Here is a 22,209-nt window from a genome sequence, read left to right as displayed (position 1 = left end):
GGACAATGCTGCAAATGAGTTGCCAGGCCCGGTGTCCAATGCTCAGTCTGCCCTCTTTAGACCATGGCACTAGTTTTTCATGTTGTCGGTTGTTATTTTTTTGGCCCATCGTTGGGGCACCGATGCAAAAGTAGGGGGTAGGTGTAGCCGAATAGGTTCCTCCGCCTCACTGGCAGTGATTGACAGGCCGAGTGGCGTACAAATACAGCTAGGATGAGATCATGCGCCCCTTATGCTTCCGGCGAGTGACTTCCGGTTCGTGTTGGTGCGGTGAATTGTTTGGCGTGGTGTGTACGGCGCGCCTCTGTGTCCTGTCTCCGCTACTATCAGGTAGGTGCCTGTGCACTTCCCTTGCCTGTAGACGTCCGCACAGCCTGGCACACTTAGCGAGTATTGTTTCGCCCTCTTGTAGCGCAACTGGTGCGGCTGCAGGCTGGGAGAGCGGAGCGCTCCGCGTCGGGGGTTGCCTAGGTGACAGTCGGTACTCTCTGTGAGGTAAGCCGCTCGTTATCAATCAGCTGTTGGTTTGTTTACACCATAACGTTACCTGAGACTTGTTCTGCTGTACAGAAAAGCGGTGGGCTTGGCGATCGTGTCTCCCGCTGCCTTAGAGGCTGCACCTCTGTTCGCCACCTCTGTGTCCAGGGCTTTGCCGGTCATCGGCCGCCACATCCGGAACAGAACTGCTGTTTTTGGTTAGACTGTTTTAATTAAGACTGTGTCGCTTCGAGTGGAGGTGAAGCCATCTGCGGAGGACGCGGCGTTGTACAGCCGTGACGCCGCTCCTGATCACTCCGTAGGAGTAATTACTCGGCCGTCCTCGACTCCGTCCATTGTCGTTGGCCGGGCTTACTGTTTTTTAATATAGCTCCAGTAGGCACCGCCATATAATAGAGTATTGTTTTTTAGTGTTTATTTTCCTTGATTATAGTATGTGTTTTGTTTCTTTCTTTTTGTGGATTTCTTTGTTGAGTTGAGTTGATCCTTATTAGTTGGTTTTGTTTATTTTGTTTAGTAGTTATAATTTTCCGTTATTACATTATTCTGTATGTAATTTGAGATGTTTTATATTTGTTGTGTTGTGATTTAAATGTTTATATATTTGGGCTTTGGCTGTTTGTTTGTTGGGTTGTTTGTTTGTTTGTTTGTTTGTTTGTGTATGTACTTTCTCAATATTATTTTCGAGTAATTTAGTTCCTTTTTCTTTTTGTTTAACAGGTGCTGTGGGTCGACACGTGCGGCAGCCCAACTCCCTGGTGGTGGTATCTTTTCACGAGTCCGTGTTTGGTGTGTTGTGGCACGGGTGGTGTTGTGTTGGATTTGCCCTTTTTGATTTTCTGCCGCCGTGGTAAGCCCCAGTCCTGTTTTTATATTGATTATTGGTTGTGCCTTTGGAAGCATTGTTTTATTGTTAGGTAACGTTATATGTTAAATAAAATATATTTTGAAACATAGAACCCGTTCTCTGTCCTGTGTGTCAACGAACCTGTGTTGTCCTTTTCGATATATTTATATATATATAATTCCTGGGGGCGAAATTCCCCCAGGTGGCGTTGTCGCTGGTCTTCTCCCCTTGGTCCTGCCACATTCAGAAATTTTGAGTGTGCCTGACTCTGGCCCTGTCGCCCCCATACATTAAATAGCTGTCAGTGTGTGTGTGTGCCTGTGTGTTCTGTCTGTCTGGGTGTCTGTCAGGGCCAGGTGGAGGCCACCAATCACAGCAGAGCAAGCAAACTGCAGCTGCTCCTGTGACATTTGACACCGCTGAGAGAGAGAGAGAGAGAAAGATTATTTATTACTTTTTTTAATATTAATTTATACAGTTTTAAGTTAAGCAGGACAGGTTTTTGTTTAAGAAAGGTGCTTATTTTATTCAGTTAATTTTGTTGTTTTGTATTAAAGTGAATTGCTGGATAATAATTTGTTTTTCCATGTGTTCATGTCACTCAAAAATATGCATCTAATTCAATTCAGGTTTGAGTCAAATAGTTAAAAAAATCGTTTCACTTACAAAAAAGGGGCTAAAATGGAACGTATGTTCGGGGAATGCACACACTTGCCAGTTCAGGAAGCTCTCTCCCAGCTCGACCAGGCCTCGCTGATCTCTGGAGGAAGATTAGGGTCATCCCAGCTCCTCTTCTTTGCCCACAACTTCTGAACGAAGATTTTAGCTCTTGTTGTGTAGGGGATGACGACCAAGCGGGTCGTATTGCCGGGCGAGCACCTTGTAGACATGGCGCATGGTGAGTGTTTGACTCTCTGGAGGCCTGACTTGGAAGCCAAGTTGGTCAGCTGGACAATACCACCGTAGGCCCAGTGCTGGCTCTTGGGGGTCAGGCTTTTCTCTGCTAGCCATAGTTCTGCACTCTTAGCGCGGGCAGTAGAAGGTAGATGGGCGACAACAGCTGGGACGTTTCTTGCCCATTGCCGAATCTCAAAACCACCTAAAGCGAGGACCTGCCTTAGCTTGTCAGTGAGAGACTGTGCTGAACTGGAAGACTGACTGCAAGATGTCTTCATTGCCTTCAACATGGTCCTTAGCATGTCTTTGCAGTGCGAATGTGGTGCAGCAGGGGCTGCTAGTTGTCCCAAATGGCAGGACGCACCACTGGTAAACCTCAGGTTGCCGTTCTTGTTGCAGGCTTCTCCAGACGAATCATAGTAGTGGCTGGTTATTAGGCAGGAGACGGACCTGGTGGAACATTGCTTGGATATCCCCACTTATGGCCACTTCATACTGATGAAAGCGCAGAAGGATGCTGATGAGGGATGGACCGAGGGTGGGACCTGCGAGGAGCTGTTTATTGAGTGCAAAGCCATTGTAGACGAAGGAGCAGTCCCACACAAGATGGTGCTTGCCGTTATGGTGAACGAGGAGATGGGGTATGAACCATGACTCGTTGGATGCCTTTACCTCGTCGTCACTGAGCTTGACAACACAGCCTCCGCTGATGAGCTTCTGGATATCTGCCTCGTATTGTTTAGCTAGAGCTGGGTCTCTTTGTAAACGCTTCTTTGTGCCACGAAGAAGGGGCATGACTGCTTCAGGTGGGGTCTTGAGTGGTGGTGCACCTTTGATACGGAGAAGTGGTGTGGCGTAGCGGAGTATGTCACCCACCTTGACTCTTTCAGTGTGTGTCTCAAGGATGTTGAAGGCTCCTTGGTCTAGACGGGATCGGACTGCTAGCTTCTTGTTTCGAAATGGGGTCGACGTCTAGCTGCCAGAGACGTTCAACATGTTGGTAGAGGTCATCAGGTGCTGGTGTGAGGAAAGTGAAGTAGCAGGAAGCAGCAGTAGAAACCGTACTATCTGGACCTTGAAGTGCCCAGCCCAGGCTTGTTTGGATAGCTATTGGGCTGCCTTTAGGACCAACTCTCACTGGCTCGTTAGCTGTGATCAAGTGTGTGCAACAGGGATCGCGTTAACCGAATATTTTCCGTCATTGACCGTTTTTTTAAAACGGTGATGGAAAAATCTGAGGGCCATCTGTCATTTTGACAGATTGCAATTCACACCCCTGACCACTTGGTGGTGAAGAGCATATTACAGTTAGTTGAAAGTAGAAAAGAAGAAAAATGTCACGGCATTTGAGTGTCAGAAGTTTCTTTAAAAAGCCCAAAAACTATGTTGATAAAAGAGGTGAAAAAAGAGGGATAGATGCAGATGAAGGACAAACTCAGCCCTTGGCCTCAGCGGAGCGAAGAAGCGGCAGTAAGGAGGTTAGGCGAGTTCAGTGGGAGCGGGAGTTCTGGCTGAAAAATGTTGTGCGACAAAATAAAGATTCCCATCGGAGAATCTGAGCATAATTTCTGACCTGGACACCGTACTCAATGCATCTCGCTATCCTTGTAGTGCTGACAGCGTGTTAAAGAGCTATGGACAGGAGGCTTTGGAGCGCGTCTGTGACCGGTGCAGCTGATCCACTGGTGCAGAAGGAGCGCATGTTGCGGGATTTCCTACCACGCGCAACTACGCGCAAGCAGGCACGCGATTTAAGTCCATGTGGACCAGGAGGAAGGTGTGAGACTGTGCGTTTAGGCCACAGGTTAACTGTTCATATTCCACTGCAATATGAACAATGCAATTGAATATGTCATTATTATCATTTAAAGTGACCGGTAAAAATTGATTATGACGGGATTTTTATGACCCTGTCGGTCAAAATGACAGACAACGAAAAAGTCTAGTGCGACCTCTGGTGTGCAATCTGCGCTAATTTGTAGCAATGGTTGCACTTCACCAAAGCCTGGAAGTGGGAGGCCCTGTAACGTTTCGATTTCCTGACGTCATCTGGTGAACCAACAGGTCAACACTGAGAGCGAAACTCTGGAAGCCTTTGGTGTCTCCGGATCTAACATCAGGGGTACTTAAGATTGCAGCCATCTCACTTTGTGCGAGCTGATGTGGTTGCCCATACTGGCACTGTAATGCTTCCATAGCAGCCGTGTAGGGTTGGGCATAATACCTGCAGGACTGAGCGATTAGCTTGGTTTCATCCAGGACTAGGTGCTCCATGGTTACACGGTACTTGTAGTGCTCTGACAGCTCTGTGTGAGGGCCAAGCAGGTGGTCTAGTGTCATCTTGAGGTCGATGAATTCTCTCTCACTGTCACAGACCAGCTTGGGCAGTTCAGGTACAGGAACAGGCTGCTTCAGCGGCTGGAAACTGTATGGAGACGGCGGCATGGTGTACTGTGGCGGGAGAGTATTGTATGCCTGAGGAGAAGGACCTGGCTGAAGCTGGAGAACAGGTTGTAGAGGCAGACCTGACTGGTAGGCGGGCTGCACTGCAATGGGAGGTTGAGGCTGGAGAACAGATTGTAGAGGCAAACCTGACTGGTAGCTTCGTAAATGGATCATGGTCTGCACAGTGCTAGCAGATGGAGGCTGGTATACAGGGTGTGTAGTAATTGCTGATGGAGTTGTGTGTTGAAGTACAGGGTGAAGTGCTGGTGGAGCCAGGGGTTGGTGCATTGGCGTTATCACAGTTGGAGATGGCTGGTATACTGGATAGGCTAGAGCTGTAGAACTGGGCTGGTACTGAACTGGCATTGGTGAAGCTGGGCGCCTATGCTGGGCATTTACAGCTGTAGCCCCAGGGTGCATCATTTGATAAGCCGGTTGGTATAGTGTAGATGTTAATGTCACTGGAAGGGACTGGGTTAGAATGTCACTTTGGCCATGGCTATGGCTGGGGTTAGTGGCCGTTGTAACTTGGGACAGGAATACTGTGCTTGTGGTACTGGCAGTAAATGCAGCTGGCCGCATGCTGACTGCTTGTGTGACTAACCAGGTTGTATCATCTCGCAGAAAGCTCCGGCTAGCTTGTACTGATTGCTGTGAGGCTGGGTTAGGGAAGGTGTGGCTTTGCAGGCTTCATTCACTTAGGGTAGGAGATGGCGGCCTACCACCCACTGTTGGTAAACTGAGATATGCACTAGCTTGTGGTGCTATGTTCCACTGGCTCACCTCATCGACTGCTGCTGCTGGGAAATGACAGGGTGGGCGCCCAAGTGTGTGGAGTAGCTGGCCATCTTGAGAAACAGACCCGGTCTGCAGAATAAGTGACTGCAACTGCTGTGTACTGGCACTTAAGTAGTCATCCTGATGAGGAGCAGTATAAGGCATGAGGGACTGAGGAAGGCTGACCTGGTAGTCCTGGTACACCCGAACTGCCTATGGTCTCCTTGTCAGGAAGTCTAGCAGCCAGTTGCCCAGAGAGGTGTTTTTGGTAATCAACAATAGTGGCAATAATTTGATTGATAAAAAAATATATATATACATGTGAAGAGGGGGTATTGCACCCCCGATTCACACACGGGATGGAACGCAACAAAGTGCAAAAAGCAGGACACGGCTTCGAGGGTTCAAGTGAAAAAATGCTGTTGCTGGTTTATTGCCAAGTGCGCACATGCACAAAAAAAGAATAAAAAAAAAAGAATAAAGAAAATACTTGGAAATCACAGAAATCAAACCAGCCCTTCGTAGGCAAAACAAAACTCCCTTGGAGAGGCACGAAAAAAAGGCAACCTCACAGCATTCTGACCTACAGCCATATGAAAGCACTCTCCCCACCCCGTCTCCCTACTAGCTTTAAAGTTAGAGTTAACATCATAATACCTATAAATATCCGTACATATTTTCCCCCTTCAAACATACTCTTTAAATACACACATCACATCAGCAATAATAATGATACACGGAAGTATTCATGTCAACTCCCCCCCCCCGCCATTAGCACACACCAATTTTACTGTCCTGGGACAGAATAAGGATCTGCTTCCACTGTGGCTTGCGTTTCCACCCGGACCAATTTGCGGACGGACCTGGGCGACCGGCAGTTGACTCGTGAGTGTGGGGTTGCGTTTGGTAAACTAGAGAAAGTATGGTTAACTAAATGGAATATGTAACTGAACCAGTGGGTACTTCACTGTTCGCTGTGTTAAGTAAATAAATGCAGTTGCTTGAACAGACGTGTGTGGTGGTTGTTTATAGCCGTTAGCTTACCCGAATATGTTGATCAAACGTGGGTTATGAATCCCCCTCCACAAGCTCCAGGTATCTTTGCTGTCACTGGAGTGGTCTGCAATCTTCCTGGAGTACTATCTCTTGGCCTCTCTGATGCCTTGTGACAGGTTGGACCTAGCTGTTCTCAGGCCACTGAGCCCTCAGGAGCCTGTGGACCTTCCTTGTCTTGGCTTCTGTTTGGCCTGAATGGAGATGGTTCTGGTGACTGTTACATCGTCCATGCACTTCCTTATGTAGGTAGTGATGGTCTCCATGTATTCCTGGAGGACTATGGAGGTGTTGTAGGTGGCTGACTGTTTGAACATGCTCCAGTCAATGGTGGAGAAGCAGTCCTGGAGTGCCTCTGAGGACCCCTCTGGCCACACATGTACCTTCTTTTTTGCTGGTTTGGTGACTTTGACTAGTGGTCTGTATGCTGGCATTAGCATGAGGCCCCGATGTGGGGGAGGGGGAGGGCTTTGTCGGCGCCTCTATGCATAGTGTAAACATTATCCAAAATATTGTTACCTCGTGTGGGAAAATTGATATGTTCGTAGAGTTTAGGAAACTCGCTCTTGGGGTTTGCATGGTTGAAATCCCCAGCCAGGATGAGGAAAGCATCTGAGTGGGCTGTCTGCTGTTCACTGATGTGTTGATGGAGTTCATTCAGTGTCTCACTCCTGCTGTTGTTGGAGCCAGGAGGAATGTATATTGCTACCAGCAACATGGCTGTAAATTCCCTCGGCAGGTAGAATGGCTGGCATTTAATAACCATAAAGAGCTCTATGAGGACTACTGGTCCTGACAAGGTCAGTGATTGTGCCAGAACATAGGTAACAAATACAAGAACACACACACACACACACACACACACAAACAAAATGGTATTATATCATTGTTTCCGGTTTCATTTGTGGACAAAAACAAATCCATAAATCTCTGAGACCTAAGCTATTGAGCTCACTGACACTGTAACTTTACTTCATCATGATCAGTTCCACTGCCAAAATAGAGTAGACAAAACATGAGATCTTGTTTACCAGACACGTGTGATTAGAACGTTATAATCAAGTCCTTATATGAAATATATGATCGATCTCACTGTCTTCATCAGTCTGCTGTTTGCTACTGAGTAGGAAGTGTACATTTTAGTGCATTTATATATAGGATTATACAAAACTACTTCAAACTGAATATAGACCACTGACAAACCCTTCAATTTAATGTGCTTATCCAGATAAAGGAACATGTTTATTTGTGTGTGTGTGTTTTGGGTGACTCTGTGATTGGCCATTTGACTCCCCACCCTGCACATTCATACCAGGTTCAATTCCAGTCTGGAGAGAAAAGTGGGAAAAGTTCATTTGTCCCACTAATCTCTGTGGAGAATACTGATCCTTCAGGGATTTATTTTTAGACCACATGGCTAAAGTGTCTTCACCAAACATGTTCCTGTGTTAGGTAGTGCAGCCAGTGCTGACATGCTTTTGGATTTTGGCTTGACTTCCTGTACATTCTGTACACTATCAGTAAAAAAAATTGTCTAGTTTGAGCACACTATAAATGAAAGTTTGCTGTGTGTTCAGAGCAGGCCAAGTCATCGTATCTCTACCGAGGTCTGCTTTGTTTCTAAGAAAGAAAATAAACATGGACCCCCAGGCCCATGATCCCCCTATTTTGTGATCATAAGTATTTACTGTGCATGATCCAGGAATGAGATTTTACTTGTACATTATCTCAAAGTGCTGTATATAGTAAGGTCCTACATTATAGAGAGAAAGAGATACCTAACTGTTCAACAGCTACTTTGCATTAGTGGAGAGAAAAATAAATCCCTTTCTGTATGCCATGATCTTGGGAAGAGGACAAATATTATGAATAGAAGAGAGTATCAGATACATATAAAACACCAGACCATGCAGACTCAGAATTAAGAATGTACAATTCAATTAAATGAAATTTTATTTTAATACACATTAGACGGTCACAAGAAATTAAGAACAGAAAACTTTCTCCAGATGTGAAAAAGGGAGACTTGATTTGGAAAAATTACCACAGAGGGTTTGTGACAAAGTTCATCAGAAGAGGGTTACTGGAAAGAAAAAGGAAAAAAGGAAAACATTTATCATTGACTAAGTCCTTAGGTAGGCTAAATAAATACAGCATGTGACATTGTTTTTTGCTCAACCTAAAATGATGTTCTAATTCTTAATTACATGTTATGAGGGTGCCACACAGTTGGTGTAGTGGTTAGCATGGGTTTGAGCCCCGGTTGGAACTAGGGTCTTTCTGCATAGAGTTGGCAGCTCCTGCATGTTCTCCCGTGTGTGTGGGTTTTCGCATGGGTTCTCCGGCTTCCTCCCACAGTCCAAAAACATGCAATATGGGGATTAGTTTAATTGGTCACTCTAAATTGAATAGGTGTGAATGGTTGTTTGTCTCTATGTGTGTGTGGGCCCTGCGATGGGCCTATCGCTCCTATGTCAGCTGAGATTGGCACAGCACCCCCTGTGATCCTCCAGTGGAGGATAAAGTATAATGACATAAATAATATAAAGGATAATGGATATTATGAGGGACACATTCTTTAAACCATGATGACTACAACAATATAATAGTGATTTAATTGTCTATTTTTTTCATTTTGAGGAAATGAGGGTGATGACAAAAAAATGTTTCATGGTAAACTTTAAACTGACATTCAAACTATTGAACTTCTTTAGGAATATCTATTGTAGCAAACAACATAAATGAATGGTGTAAGGAACTGGCATAGTTAATCTACCAGACAGGCAAAAAAAGCATGTGTAGGTCTGTGATCTATAGAACTATTATATTGTGAAATAATTAAGCATCACTGAAACAAAATGTAGGGCAACTTTTAAAAGTTTACTAAAAACACATACCAACAAACCAAATATAATAAAGTGCAAAACAGTCTGTATAAATGTGTAGTTTATACAGTGGGGCAAATGGGTAGAGTATAAATATAGTTATGCAATAAAATACATACATAAAACACATACAAACAAACCAAATGATAATTAACCTGTACTTACAGTAGGTACATGTCTGTATCTACATATATGTATGTATAGATTAGATATAAGTTTAGATTCTAAAACTTTATTGTCATTGTGCTAAGTATAGGTACAGAGACAACAACATCTATCCAGAAGTGCAAAGACAGTACTGTAATTCATTAAAAAGCAAGTATAATATAAATATAAATATAATAAAGTGCAAAACAGTCTGTATAAATGTGTAGTTTATACAGTGGGGCAATGGGTAGAGTATAAATATAGTTATGAAATAAAATACATACATAAAATACATACAAATGTGTATTGACAGAATATATATATATATATATATGTTATTAACAGAGTGCATATATGTAAGTGGTGGAATATATACACACACATCTATCTATAAATTCCAGGAACGTTTGTTTGTCTGTGTGTATGTCTGTCTGTTATTCGCATATCTCTTGAACCGATGGTCCAATTGATGGTATTGAGGTAGTAAGTAAGTGCAGTGCCTTACTTTGTTTGACATTGTTTCGACAAGTAATGCAAAAGATATCGTCAAATATATCGCTAAAAGAAGCACACATTGGCTGCTCTACTGTAGCCACTCCCCCCTCAGTCTCAAAGCACTGTGAGTGAGACAAGGCGTCCTTAAGCTGAGGCAAACAACGAACTCTGTTCCCTCAACCACAGACTGTTCACCCCACTCCCCTCTGGGAGGCGTTACAGGTCTCTCCGCACCCGAACCAGCAGGTTCAGAGGAAGCTTCTTTGCTGCAGCTGTCACACTACTGAACTCTGGCTCTGCATCCCAGTGACAACCAACCAACTGCTTTGCAACCATGTAGTTCAATTTTCCATATTTATTGTATGCCATTATGTCAGTATCAGTATTTGCTTGATTAACCCACGTTTTTAGGACAGTTAAGTACTTTTAACTGATCTACAGTTCGGCACTGTTCGGCTTGATTTCTGTGTCGGACTGACCAATCAGTGGCCGGCAGTCTGGCAACGTCATGCATAGTACCTACTCAGCGCACTTGGAACCTCGCCAGAGCAGGTACTAAAAAAAAGTACCTGGTACCAGGTACGATGCTAGTGGAAACGCAACTTAACCGTGCTGAGGTGAGACTCTGGGAACCACAAGGCCTCCATTTTCAGAGTGGAGTAAGGAATAATCGTATCTTTGAGATATGACGGAGCCTAATCACTAAGTGCTTTATATGTGAGGAGGAGAGTTTTAAATTCTATTCCAAATTTTACAGGGAGGCAATGTAAAGAACTCAGCACTGGAGTCATGGACATTCTTTACCAACTGAAGACTCTTCAGAGACTCTTTACAGCATCCTGGTAATAATGAGTTACAGTAATCTAGTCTAGATGTAATAAAGACATGAACAAGCTTTCTGATTTTCATTCATAGGTGGAAGAAGCTGACTTAAAGACTTGTTGTATGTGAGAGTCAAATGTCAAATCTGTGTCAATAACAACTCCAAGGTTCCTTACAGTAGAACTGGAGGCCATGGTGATGCCATCCAGGGTGACTAAGTGTTCAGAGCTTCCCTTATGAAACATTCCTGGACCTTTTTAACTCGTCATACAACTTCTTGGATATGTAGAACTGCGTATCATCTGCATAACAATGAAAATTTAAATTGTGTTTAGTTTTCAATAAAAACAATATTACCTAGAGGAAGCATGTATGGTAAAAAGAATCGGTCCGAGAACTGACCCTTGTGGAACTGGGATCTCTCTGATAAGTAAGATTGTAGAGGGAGTCATCATGTGGTGTATTTACTGACCTGAACACAGGAACTGGTGCTTGATAAAGAGACTTAATTGCATAATAAAACTTCCCATTTACACCAGAATTTAATAAACTACATTGAATTGTGAGTGCAGAGCAACTTGAGGTGAGAGCCTGCATCACACTGCTGCACACATACACTGGGCTTATGTTCTGTCACAGGATGGTGGTGAAAGAGACTGACGGAGGCTGAGGAGAGCATGACAGATGCCCTTTTCACCACCAAACAAAGGTCAGTCAGCCAGAGGTCACACCATCAGGCAGAGGTCACGCTGCCAGGAGGATGCATGTGCAGGCAAATGAATCAAGTATCAAGAATCAAGAATTTTTTATTGTCATTATGAGGACATAACGAGATAACGAGATTTTGCACCGAAAGAAGGGACAATATGATAATCGGAGGTCGGAGGTCAAATGACCCAAAATGGGGACTGTATATATATTAGTGAGGAAACACTGGCCAGAATGATGTGGCCTAGTACACTAATCAAGACCTCTGAATGTAATTCTGTCCCCCTCTCCTTCTCCAAACCCTGAAATGGTAATTTGGCATTTGATCGGATGGAATGGCAATACTTGTTTGCAACCCTTCAAAAGTTCAGATTCGGCCCTAAATTCATCTCATGGATCCGCCTTCTCTATTCTGCTCCAGTGCCAAGTGTCAAAACAAATTTGGAAATTTCAACCCCTTTTTCCCTCACGCACGGCACACGTCAGAGATGCCCCCTTTCTCTGTTGCTTTTTGCAATTGCTATAGACCCTCTGTCAATATCTCTGAAAGGTTGTACATTGTTCTCAGGCATAAATGGGGGGGTATTGAACACACAGATGCTCTCCCTTCTTCTAAGGTAGGCATAGTGACATTTATTTTGCACTATTTTGATCCTATTTGGGTTGGTTCAAGTTGCAGTTGGGTACATCGTCGACAAAACGTGTGAAACTGTTGAAAGAACATGTCACAGCAGCAACCCCTGAAAACGTACATATAGGTCGTTTTCTGAAAACGTGACTGTGGGTCGTATTTTTCAAACCCCTGAATGCGACGTAAAGGTAGTATTTTCCAACTCGAATATGCACAGATGTTACTGAGGGTAGGGTTAGGGCAAAAAAGACAGGGTTAGGTAGTAAAAATAAAAAAAATATTAAAAAGGTGGCTGCCGGTGCCGACATTGGTGAAGCCACTAGATACGGCGTCTAAGGTGGAAGTGGTTGCTGTTATGTATACAACCGCTAGGGGCGCATGTTTTGAAAACGTAAACATAGGTCGTAATTCCTGCATACGACCTATACGTACGTTTTATTGGAGGACAGTCTCATGGAAAGAGGGGTCACTGGTGTCTTAGACCTCCTTAAGTCCACAATCAGTTCCTTTGTCTTTGTCACATTAACCTGCAGATGGTTCTGCAGGCACCACGTGACGAAGGAGTACACTGCAGCCCGGTACTCCATCTCATCACCCCCTGCATCCAACTACCGCAGAGTCATCAGACGACTTCTGAAGGTAGCAATTCTCTGTGGAACCTGTCCTCCAATGAAACGTACATATAGGTCGTATGCAGGAATTACGACCTATGTCTACATTTTCAAAACCAGCACTCCTAGCGGTTGTATACATGACAGCAACCTGGTACCTTGGAAGTGGTATCTAGTAGCTTCGCTGAGGTCGCCACTGTTCACTCTTACTTGAATAAACACGACGTTTATTTCTTTGACTCAACTTTTATTCACTCAACATGTGTCCATCGCCACCTAAACCGGCACCTCAACACCGTGTTTACATTACTCCACTACCTTCACCCACCGCGCATGCGTCCTGCATGGGGGAGAGCCGTAAATAATATAATAGCAGAGAATACCAAGTTAACAATCTCCCTATTCTTTTTTAAGAAAACAAAAAAATGGCTTTCAGTGCATGCCCACAATTATTTTCACAACATTTTTTTCCTTTTTTTTTAAAACTTTAGTTTAGTTCCCACAGTCCTTCACTGAGTGCTTTCAAACGCACCAGAGCTGATGCTCCCTTTATTGTCAGACAGTCAGCGAGTTGAGTTTTTGTGACTGACCAGAGTACCTTCTTGATTTTTTTGTCTTTGTATAAGCTCTTTGATGCCACTTATGTCCAACCGAAACTAACTTTTCTGTGACTTGTTTTGTTGACTTTAAGGCATCGAACAAAGAGTGATTGTCAGTCACACAGACCAACGGAGGAGCATTCAGTCCAGGTAGTGAGCTCCGGAAAGAGAGTGGCCAGGAAAACTGCATTGTCTATTCCATCTGGCAAGAGTCTCTCCAGCAAGGGTGCTTCGCACCACACGTCTGATCCTCTTAGATTGCCAAAAGAGAGGAGAAAACTTCCCTCCTTCTCCTGTGAGGGTGATCAGAGTTCCCCCTTGTGAGCCTCCATCCGGGAGGTTTCCCAGAGAGGCATCACTGAAAACAGTCAAGTCCAAAGCATTGTTATTTCCCAGATATTGAAATTTGAGTGTCACCTTTTCAGTTTTGAGTTTACGAATCACCTTATTTGCATCATGAAGAGATTGCACTGTAGCATTATTAAGATTGGATGCCAACACACAAGAATCAAACCTAACATCAGGTCTGGTTTGCTTTGCAACCCATAGGACCTGTCCTATTTTTGACCTAAGCTGCTCTTTTTCTGTTTCAGTAAGGGTAGCATCCTTTTGTACAGCACGTGTTGGTTGGATGTGAATAGATTGCAGGTTTTCAATGTAGCTGTGCTGGTGCAGCTGTATTACACCATTAACAGTTACAAAATCCATCCCTACATAGGAGAAATTTTCATATTCCTCACGTCCTACAGGGAACGCTGACTTCAGCTGGGGAATCACATTAGTTGAAAAGTTTTGTGAGCCTGCCCAAAGAAAATCATCTACATGGCATGCAAGTACTCCTGTCACATTACCCTGATCATCTAACCAATAAAAGACTGCAGGGTCCACTTGTGACACTTTACCACCTGTGCTCAGCATGATCTCCTTGACTTTGTTATACCAATACAAAGATGCATCAGCAAGACCCTATACACATTTCTTAAAGGCGACATAGAATGCTTGTATCACACATATATGTTAGTTATGGCGGTCTACTTACATATATTAACTTGTTTTCATGATTAAAAACCTCCTAATCGCTGCAAACGAGCCGATCAAAATATCTCCTCGCTGACGCTCTCGTCAGCCGCGCTGTTTCAGACCAAACAGTTGCTGTGATTGGCTAGCCAACGAGAGCTTTCCTACTGTCCTGTGATTGGCCAGGTACCTGGAAGTGACGTAATAGATAGGCCAGCGCTCAGATACACAGCTCCCCCTCTGGCACGGTGGATGCTCTGCATCTCAGCAGCTACAACGAGACTAGTTCTTCTTCTTCTTCTGCGGTTGAATGTACGCAACCGGATGTGCCCGGACTAGTGCCCGCACCGGGAGGCGCTACGGTGGTGAGGATTTCTGATGACGACATCAAATTAAGGAAGTATCGATCCGCTTCGCAGAGCCCAGGAAAACAATACAACACTATTTTCTCAGCAGTGGCTGAACTGTTTGTTCTGAAACTTTAGGGTTTCATAAACAAGGTAATGACGCAGATACACACAAAAACGCTTCCGGTCTATGTCACCTTCAAGTTTCCATAACACCCCTTCACTGCCTGCCTCTGGGGGAGGGCGGACATAAATATCCCTAGACAGTTTCATGCCCTGCAAAAATGCAGATTTGATATCCATGGAATGAATTTGCCATTTATTTTGACAAATTACTGTTAACAGTAACCTTAGAGATTCTGAGGCACAGGTTGGGGAATCTTTCTGTAGCTCTTGGATATTAAATTCTTCAAAACCCCTGGCTACCAGGACTTCAGGAAGGGGGAGAGGACATTCCCTTGTGGTGACCAACCTGTCTGACACACAGTGCTGCAGGCGCACATAGTGTAGTCTTTCAGTGAGGTAATCCACAATCCAGGACACTAGTGGGGCATCCACCTGCATCGCTGTCAGCTTCTCACCTGGACAAATCGGCCTGATGGTGTCGACCGCACTATTGAAGCCAAACAACATGACCCTCTCGGTCCAGATGTGCGTAATCACGGTTCAGCAGGAAGATGATGGCATCCTCAACTCCGAGGGGCTGGTAGGCGAACTGAAGGGGGTCCAGATGTGGTCTGACCATGGATCGGACTGGTTAAGGATGAGTCTCTACACTGACGTGAGATGTCAGTGCCACAGGTCTGTAATTCTGAAAGCCAATAGAGTACATTCTCACTCTCCAAGTGTTAAATGATCAGCTCTCCAAAGTGCTACAAAGCACTAATATAAGTACATATATAAGTACATATTTTAACTCTCTGGGGGTTCTAGATTTAGACTGCTGGTGTTGGAAAACACTGAGAGATAGTGTCCAAAAGTACCAGTAATAGAGTACATTTGCACTCTCAAAGTGTTCACATGTAACTGTATATATTTAACTCTTTTGACAGTGTTCAGGGAACACCAAACTCTTGGACCTATATATACACCGGAATGGGTGTCAAATGTACACCTGTAGAGTACAATATACACTGTGATTATTGCTGTGTAGCCACACTAATCACTGAAGTACACTGACTATTGAGCTTTGTGAATTTTCAGACAGAAATGATTCCAGCAACAACTCATGGATGTATTTTATTTTGAAGGCAGAAGTGTCTTGTGTGATTGTAAAACATCAGCAGTTGTGAACGCATCAGCTACATCCCAGCTGATGCATTTAAATACATTTGAAAAGAAGATGCAAATCCTTGATATTCTGTCTGCCTTTACAAACATGTTCATGTTTTCCTTGTTTGCAGCTGTTTACATTGGTAAGCATTATCACTCCTGACATATGTGTTCATGTATTTAATTCCCCTGTGAACTCACATGAACCCAAATAACTGCTCATGTCTTCCACATTTGCAGGATAGGAAGGTGTCTGTCTCTGGATAAAATGGTTAGTTGTTACTATCTGAATTTGATTTGCAAAGCAGAGTGAAGACTTTTTTTTTTTCATTTTCCCTCCTGCCATTGTTTATGCAAAGTCAGCTGATGGACACTCCTTTTACACTGATGACAGAGACAAGAACACTGCTGCAGATCTGCAGTTTTCTGCCAACATCTGCACTATCTCAGAATGGTGCACACATGTACACACTGCTTGCAGACACACACACACACACACACGCGCACACACACACACACACACACACAATCTGATTGTTCCAGAAAACTGACAGTGACATTGCAATCAGTGTAGTGCAATTATTAGGCATCCTAAAATTCAGTCTGCACTCCTCTTTTCACCATGCCTGCTCAAAATCAACATATTCGCTGCAGGGGGGAAAAGACAAACAATATGGTGGTTTTGGAAGACAAAGACGGAACATTAAAACCAGAGTTTACAGAGATATACCATACCATACAGAGACTGGGAAATTGCTGAAAGAGGGTGAATATACTTGAAAGAATAAAAACAATAAAGAATTCAATTAGAGTCAAATATGGTGGAGGTTATGAAGCAATGGAGGAAGATTGAAGAGTGGATGTATGTGAAAATAAAAGCAAGTAACCTATCAATATCTTCTTCACAACAATCTGTCATGGGAAATGATGTATAGAAAAAGAGACAGAAGATAATTGAGAAAAGAGAGAGCATGTTTCTTACATCATATGGGGACCAGTTACTAACAGTTGGATCACAGTACAGATATGGAACCATACATCACATATTTCCATAAATCATTTATAACTTTATCCAGGTGTTCCCTGTGACACCACCTTTCAACACAAGTCTGCTCGCAGTAAATTACTGCCGCTCAAGATACCTGATTTATCTGGTGGTGGTGGTGGTGTTAAAGGAAACCTTCTGGTTGTGCCTGTGCTGCCAGTCAGAGTTTTGCTTTGCTTGCAGGCACAGGCCACACTGCTATTTAAACAGTGAAAGCAGGAAACTGGAAAGGTCAATGATTCTCTGCTGAACAGGAGAAACAGGGTGGAGCCCATCAGTACATGGTCCTGGTCAGTGGACACTCTGCTCTACCATCGTTGCATTAAACCTGCATATAATTGTAACGGGTCAGGGAAGGACCCAAATGCAGTACACGGAGGCAGGGAGACAGTTGGTAATGACATTTATTTAACACATTGTTCAGCGAAAGTTCAATGAAAACCCTGCAAGGGGAAGCTGGGTTCACTGGAGATCGCTGGTTGTCTGAGGAGGACGGAGTGTGTCTGCCGCAGGAGGACGGGGAAGCAGATTGGTGTGTGACGCACAGGCATACACACAATAGTTCGTAGGCTGAGCGCCATACCGTGAAATGCAGAGGGAACTTGAGCCCTAGACAACAAGCCCACACAAGGGACCTGATGTTAGGTCCAGTGCAGGGCTGTTCCACCACAGGATCAAGCAGGGAGCAGGCAGAATCCGTTGTCGGGGGCAGAAGGCAGAGTAGATCACTGGGGCAGAGACAGAGCAGGGTCTGTACCGGGAACTCAATCCCAAAAATGCTGGAGAGACTAGTACTGGTGACATAGAACAATCTGGCACTGAGTGAACTGAGAGGTGAGTTTATATACTGGGTTGATTGTTGATCAGAGGCAGCTGAGTGCAACAGGTGGGGAGAGTTGGACTATTGACCAGGGAGTGGCTGGCAGGCATGTGAAGAGAAGGAGGGGCTGGTGAGCCTAGGTGAATGAGATGACTGACCAAACGCTTCGGAGGACCCAGAAGTCAAGTGCTGCGAAATTAGATGGTCCAGTCTACCCACCCCCTGGTTACGTCACCAATCCTCTGGCTTCTTCTTCTTCGTCTTCTAATTATGGCTGGCGGTAGACGACACTTGCCGGTTACGTCACCAATCATTCCCGCCTCTCCTCTCCCCCTAGCTAGAGAGAAATTGAGTACGTTTAAATGAATTTATTAATTTATATATATACTATATTTATTATTTGGTTGTTTAAGTTATTTTCTAGTAGTTAGTTTAGTAGTATTGTTTGTAGATAAATAGTTTTGTTTAATTGAATTGTTTAATTTAATCCTAGGATATACAGTATATATTTCTCTATATATACATATAGACTGGAATTTGCCAAACTACATGCTGAAAAGCCACAAAGCTTCTGGGAGAATGTCCTATGGACAGATGAGACAAAAATTGAACTTTTTGCCAAGGCACATCAGCTTTATGTTTACAGACGGAAAAATGAAGCATATCAAGAAAAGAACACTGTCCCTACTATGAAACATGGAGGAGGCTCTGTTATGTCCTGGGGCTGCTTTGCTGCATCTGGCACAGGGTGTCTCGAATCTGTGCAGGGTACAATTAAATCTCAAGACTATCAAGGGATTCTAGAGAGAAATGTGCTGGCCAGTGTCAGAAAACTTGGTCTCAGTCGCAGGTCATGGGTCTTGCAGCAGGACAATGACCCAAAACACACAGCTAAAAACACCCAAGAATGGCTAAGAGGAAAACACTGGACTATTCTAAAGTGGCCTTCTATGAGCCCTGACCTAAATCCTATTAAGCATCTTTGGAAGGAGCTGAAACATGCCGTCTGGAAAAGGCACCCTTCAAACCTGAGACAACTGGAGCAGTTTGCTCATGAGGAGTGGGCCAAAATACCTGCTTTTAGGTGCAGAAGTCTCATTGACAGTTACAGGAATCGTTTGATTGCAGTGATTGCCTCAAAAGGTTGTGCAACAAAATATTAAGTTAATGGTACCATCATTTTTGTCCAGGCCTGTTTCATGAGTTTATTTTTTTTAAATAATTCTGTTGAAGCATGGTTGAAAAGCAATGTCTGACTTACAATGGTTCAATTTCATAGAATTTTTTATTTATTATTACTTTTGTCAGATTCAAGTTATTTCAGTGACCATTGTGAGTTTTTCTCTCATTAACCGAAGGGTACCAACAATTTTGTCCATGTGTGTATATAGACGTATATATATAGTACATATAGTTTTAGTAATGAGCTGAAAAGTATTATCTAAAAATCTAATTTAGAAGTGTGTTTAAGCTTTAAAAGCAAATATCAAGATTTTATTTTAACAGTTTATCTATTCCTTCACAGTCAGGAATACGGTATTGTAGGATCAACATGGATGTTCCTGTGCTGGAAAGGTTCTTCAGCTAGGAGGACACACAGGCAGATTTCAGGCTGAGCAGAGGATCCCTGGATGTGCTTCTGGACCTTCTCAACCAAGAACGGAGACATGGATGGGGGCCACAATCGAGACCCTGGTGTTTCTCTTCTGGCTAGCAAGTGGGGCATCGTATAGGGTGGTCTCCAGGGTTTTTGACATGCCTCGCTCTACTGTCCACCGCATCGTCCACAGGGTTACAGAGGAACTGGTGGCCCTGCGCCCCAGAGTTATTTACCTCCCTAATACCCCAGAAGAACTGCACTCTGTTTCCCATGGGTTTGCAGGGCTGGCGAGACACCCAGCTTTCAGTAAAGCAGCTGGAGCTATCGACGGCTGCCACGTAAGGATCAAGCCTCCAAGCGGCCCTGATGGTCACTGCTACAAGAATAGGAAGCTGTTTGCATCTATTATCCTGCAGGCAGTTTGTGACCATCAGGGCCGCTTCATTGACACCTATGTGGGCTGGCCAGGGTCAGTCCATGATGCCAGACTGCTCCGCCACATCCCTCTGTACAGGCGAGCACTCTATCCTCCTCCAGGGCACTTCATTCTCACAGACGGCGGGAATCCGTGCCTCCAACAGCCACTCCCCCTCATCACTCCCTTCAAGAGGCCAGTACAAGGTGTGGGAGCCCAGCACTTTAATGTCCACCACTCAAAGGCACGTTCTATTATAGAACGTTCCTTTATACTATACTAATACTAGTAACGTGGCCGACACTGGTCATTCTCTGTGGAGCTGGAGGAAAATCCTGATTAAGGGATGTCAAGTGAGAGTTTTTTCACCATCACAACATTTTTTAAAAAGATATATCTTTGCTGTCAAAGACCTTAATCCATGCATTTGTTACATCTAGAATTATTTATAGTAATGTCTGTTTGTCTGGTCTCCCTTGTTCGAGGACAAAAAGCCTTCAATTGTTTCAAAATGCTACAGCGAGGATTCTGACTAGAACTAAGACAATTGAATATATTGAACATATCACATTCGTCTTACCTTTCTTTGACTGGCTTCCTATTGAAGGGAGATCAGATTTTAAGGTGCATCTGTTGTCTAACAAAACTGTTAATGGGCTCGTCCTCTCTTACCTATATGACCTCATAAATCCGTGCCGTCCCACGCTTTCTGCTCACAGAACACTGGGCTCCTGTCTGTTCCCAGAGTTCAGCAGGTCAAAGGGCTTTTTCCTATCGTGTCTCCTTCCTGTGGAACAACCTCTCTGCTGACATAAGTCATGTCAATGTTTGCTTATGTTTACTTCAGGCCTGTCAGCCCTGGAAGAGAAATCCCTCCTCTGTAGCTCTTCCTGAGGTTTTTCCCATTTTTTCCACTATTAAAGGCGACATAGAATGCTTGTATCACACATATATGTTAGTTATGGAGGTCTACTTACATATATTAACTTGTTTTCATGATTAAAAACCTCCTAATTGCTGCAAACGAGCCGATCAAAATATCTCCTCACTGACGCTCTCGTCAGCCGCGCTGTTTCAGACCAAACAGTTGCTGTGATTGGCCAGCCAACGAGAGCTTTCCTACTGTCCTGTGATTGGCCAGGTACCTGGAAGTGACATAATAGAAAGGCCAGCTCTCAGATACACAGCTCCCCCTCTGGCACGGTGGATGCTCTGCATCTCAGCAGCTACAACGAGACTAGTTCTTCTTCTTCTTCTGCGGTTGAATGTACGCAACCGGATGTGCCCGGACTAGTGCCCGCACCGGGAGGCGCTATGGTGGTGAGGATTTCTGATGACGACATCAAATTAAGGAAGTGTCGATCCGCTTCACAGAGCCCAGGAAAACAATACAACACTATTTTCTCAGCAGTGGCTGAACTGTTTGTTCTGAAACTTTAGGGTTTCATAAACGAGGTAATGACGCAGATACACACACAAACACAGCGTTAATTGGAGCTTCCGGTCTATGTCACCTTTAAGAGGTTGATGGTTTTTTTTTTCTTCACTGGATGTGAGGCTCTAAGGATTGTCTAAGGGTTGGTTCAGTGAGAGACTGATTCCATCAAGATGCACCACTGAACGCTCTAAGGGTGTCACTTGTACAGACTGTACAAGTGACACCAGTTACCAGGCTCCTCTCCTGTGGAACCAGCTTCCAATGATATTTCGGGAGGCGGAGCCCAGAGGGGAACAGTGACCTGATTTCACCGTCAACTGAGGCATGTCTGGTTGTAGCAGGTCGTTGAAGTGATGTATTATTTGAAACATTCTGAATGGCTTCTGGTGAAGTTAGCAGACTGTTCAATAAAGCGGCAGCTTGGCTGAGGCGCTCTCGTTCTCTCCCAGCCGTCATGATGCGCTACCTGTTCACAGTTCCTGCTCTTCGTCACATGACCGGAAGGCCTTCCGCTCTTACACATACTTTTTTTGTACCTTGCATTCACACAAAAACGCTTCACACACACACACAAAAAGTGTATGTGAGAGCCAAAAAAAGTGTATGTGAGAGCCAAAAATAGTGAATATGAGAGCTAAAAAAAGTGAATGTGAGAGCTAAAAAAGTGAATGTGAGAGCTAAAAAAGTGAATGTAAAAGCTAAAAGAGTGTATGTGAGAGGTGTTTTGTGTATGTGAGAGGTAAAATTGTGGATGTGAGAGCCAAAACTAGTGAATGTGAGAGCTAAAAAAGTGAATATAAGAGATAAAATTGTGTAAAAAAGGCATTATGGCCTATACGG

This window comes from Solea solea, chromosome 14 (genome assembly GCF_958295425.1).
Source record: "Solea solea chromosome 14, fSolSol10.1, whole genome shotgun sequence".
NCBI classification, from domain to species: Eukaryota; Metazoa; Chordata; class Actinopteri; order Pleuronectiformes; family Soleidae; genus Solea; species Solea solea.
The sequence above is the reverse complement of the archived record's forward strand: the minus strand, read 5'-3'. Positions refer to the sequence as shown.